Source organism: Microcaecilia unicolor, chromosome 1, assembly GCF_901765095.1.
Source record: "Microcaecilia unicolor chromosome 1, aMicUni1.1, whole genome shotgun sequence".
Taxonomy (NCBI): Eukaryota; Metazoa; Chordata; class Amphibia; order Gymnophiona; family Siphonopidae; genus Microcaecilia; species Microcaecilia unicolor.
In genome coordinates, this window is record NC_044031.1 from 360,398,249 (window position 1) to 360,402,155 (window position 3,907).

The 3,907-nt window shown below is 46.0% G+C and overlaps 1 long non-coding RNA gene across 1 annotated transcript; it reads right to left on the reverse strand.

The window, feature by feature from the left end:
• Positions 1-1,098: 1,098 nt before the first annotated feature.
• On the reverse strand, positions 1,099-2,461 carry LOC115460269. Its single transcript, XR_003940441.1, has 3 exons — positions 2,421-2,461; positions 1,553-1,630; positions 1,099-1,137 (listed from the first exon to the last, which is right to left on the reverse strand). It is a non-coding gene; the product is annotated as an uncharacterized LOC115460269 (long non-coding RNA).
• Positions 2,462-3,907: the final 1,446 nt, after the last annotated feature.

Consider the following 3,907-nt stretch of genomic DNA (forward strand, 5'->3'; position numbering starts at 1 on the left):
GACAGTCAGCACTCTTCCAAACAGCCAGCAGCACTTTCCTTGAGCTGATGCCACAGCCAGCAGGCTGTGCATGCATGAAAACTAAGCATGTGACGAGGGGCTGGTGTTGGTTTCAGCTCGAGGCAAGTGCTACCAGCTGCCGTTTGAAAGAGCACTGGCTGCCTGAGGAGGAAATCTTCAGCTGACGGGGTTTGAGGACCTCTGCAAGCCATAGCAAGAGTGCACAATTTTGGGTGGGCCAGAGTCCAAATAGGGTGGTGCCCTGGCCACTCATGGCTACGCCACTGGTTTGCTCTATGATCACCAGACACCCTTACCCAGAACCAAACCACATTGGTGAGGGCCAGGAAGGAGCTACAAACATAGAAGCCACTTTTCAAAATTATTGGGGGTGCTAAGCCCAATGGAAATGACCCCTCCCTGGACACATACAAGGAATTTTCTCACTATTGGGGGTGCTCAAGCACCCACAGAGTCAGCTCCAATGGCTACAAACAGCTGGGTCATCTTTTCACATTCAATATATCAGCAATGGTATATAGTGCTGAGGAGAAAAGGGGAAACAACAGTAAAAGTATAGATGGATGTTACTTCATCATAATTGCAATATAATACATCTGGTACAGAAGGGCACAAGCTCGGGAATTATATAGGCACCAGGCTGTAGCCACCTGCAGGTAATTTAGAATAGGAACTGTAACCAGAACCCTCTCCCTCTCATCATGACTTAAGGGCTCAAAGTCGTGGTAAGAACGCACCTGTGGCCACCTAGAAAATGGTTTGCAGGATAGAATTTTAAAAATGTTGTTGTTCCACAACTATGGAGGATGTAGAACTGTGTTCAATAATGTGGAAAACACATTGAGTGCATATATGCTCCCCCCCCCCCCCCCCCGCCACCCCTTAACAACCTTGAGAATGGGTGGGCACTTCATAAAAGAGGATTGGGGTTCTCCACATAAAGAAGGACGAAACCTACCAGGGAGCGGTACAGGCCCAACGGGAAGTGGTACAGCAGCTCCAATGGCTGGAGCACAGCATCAAGGGTCTATGGCGTGACCTGCAAGCACACAGTACAGCCCTGATGCAGCAACAAGTGCGTCTCCTTCCACCACTGCACAGCAACCACCGGCAAACCTGGTGAAAATACAGGTAAGATTTGAATGCAGATAACATACAGAGAATGGGGAGCCCTTGACCATGAGGGATGCACACATCCATTCTCAGGGCCTCTCTCCTCCCCCACCCCCACTCCTCTACTACTACTACTACTACTACACTACTACTTAGCATTTCTATAGCGCTGCCAGGGTTACGCACCTCCTCCACACTCCACCACTCCTCCACAGGCAGCCACAACTGAGTGTGTCCAATAGAGAACAAGACATCTGTACAATGAGTTCGGTAGAAACAATCATCAGAGTCCAGTGTATTACAGTCCACTGCTGTCCCTTGCAATCCTGTTGACCAGCTGCAGTGCAAGATGCAAGAAGTGTTTGTTTAGCACCAACATAGCAGAAGGAGAAGAGGTGGCTGAGAGGTATGAGCTGACCTTGAGGTTGTGGTGCCAGAAATTGCCAAAAGGAACACGATCTGTTTGCTCCAAGGGGCCAGAGGCTGGCTGCTTCAACTAAGGAGAGAGAATGGGGATCAGTGAGGGACCCCATCAAACAGAGCAAGCAGCTCCTGGAGGGTAGAGGATGGTGAGTTGGTCAGATGCTTAAAATGCAGAGTACATGCTAAGCTGCCAGCTAACACCCAGTCAGAAACTTTTTGAAAGGAACGGTACACAGCCCACACACCAGTTATCTTTTAAGAATTGACCAAAAGGTGTCCCCCCCCCCAAAAAAAAAAAAAAAAAAATTAACTGAGAAAAACAAACAGCTGTTCAAAAGCATACAGTGGCAAATACAAGGTTTACTATAACTGAAGGTAAAAAGCTTAAAAATACACCCATAATCTAAAGAAAAACTCTAAAGTGCAAGCACAGAGAAAGCCGTTTTAAAGAGGCGCCAATAAAGGGAATGCAAATTTCCAAACTGGAAGAGCAGTTGAGGACGTCCATAGTTCCCACCCATAATGGAAATGAGGACACCCAAATTGGAAGGAGCAGCTGGGGACGTTTTGCCCATAATCAAAAATTAGGACGACCATCTTGGGGACGCCCATCCCGCTCTTACATGGGCATCCATGGGACGTCCATAGGACGTCCTCAGTATTTTCGAACTTCTGCATCACATTGTCAGAATGGCACCAAACAGTCACCACCCGCCATAGGTAATTTCACTGTGTCCTCTGCACTCCTTACACAGTTCTATGTCTACCCACCTGCCTGTGGGGCTGTCTTGCACATAGGTCTCTAAAGCGTACTCTACTCCTTGTCTCCAGCTCTGTACCATCTACTATGATATCAGTGTTACCTGCTAATGCCATTCTTCATCATCTGTTTCCTGGGTCTTCACATGTGGGGCTATATATATGATGCTGCAAAACAAAACAAAACTGGGTTATTTTAACCAATACACTTCCGCCCCTTTTGCTATGCAGGTGATGACACCAGTCAGACACAGAAGCTGGTCTTAGTGGGCACCAGCCCCAGCATACTGAAGGGCAGATAGAAGCAGCAAACCAGGGACACAGACATAGGTAACTTAATAAAGACTTCTCATAAATTAAAAATCCATTAAAAAAAATGTAACAGGGCACTGAACAACTCAACTTTCTCTCCCAACAACGATTCTCGCCACTCTCCAACTCCACAAAATCGCTAATGGGTCTAAATACGACTTCCCCCTTAGCCTGGTCGCTTTTATTTCACGTCTAACTAAGGAAGCCCATGTCCTCACCATGCGAAATCATTTTGCTAGCCGTTATACGCTGGAGGCACCCATCTTGTAACGCCTCCCATAACATGCCCCCTGTGGGGATGACCATAGATGGGCATCCTTGCGCTGAGGAGATCCTTACGGCCCTGTTTCGATTATTGGATTTGGGTGACCTTCTTTCACGGGGACATCCATGTGCCTTTGTGTCACTTTTTGGACGCCCTTCTCCTTCGAAAATGAGCCTGTAAGGGCCCTGTTACTAAAGTGTGTTAGTGTTTTTAGCGCACTTACTCTTAGTGTGCACACTAACCATGTAGGCGCCTATAGGGATATTGTAGGCACGTACATGTTTAACCGTGCGTTAAAAATGTTAACGCACTTATAACGCTGCTTAGTAACAGGGCCCTAAATCCAAGTGTGGATGTTTATTCAAAAATACCATCTTGGAAGCCCAATCCAGATGCATTCCATGTATTTGAAAAGGTGGAAGGAAGAGAAAACGACAGCTAGCATGGTTTAAAAGGTGTAGTAAAAGAGGCTATTACAGCTAAAAGATTGTCCTTCAAAGAATGGAAAAGGATCCAAATGAAGAAAATAAAAAGCAACATAAGCACTGGCAGAGAATACGAAGAGAAACTTGCTGAAGAGGCTAAAAACTCATAGTCACAACTTTTTCAGGTACATCAGAAGCAGAAAGCCTGTGAGGGAAATCGTAGGACCATTAAATCACGAAGGAGCAAAAGGGACGCTCAAGGAAGACAAGGCCATAGCGGTGAAACTGAATGAATTCTCTGCCTCTGCCTGTACCAGAAATGGTTTTCAAGGATGATGATGCAGAGCAAGTGAAAGAAATCTCGGTGAATCTGGAAGATATACTGAGCCAAATTGACAAATTAAAATCACCTGGACTGGATGGCATACATCCAAGGGTATTCAAAGAACTCAAGCATGAAATTGTTGATCTGCTGTTAGTAATATGTAAACCTGTATTAAAATCGTCCATAGCACCTGAAGATTGGAGGGTGGCCCAATGTGACGTCAATTTTTAAAAAGGGTTGTAGGGGTGATCCAGGAAATTACAG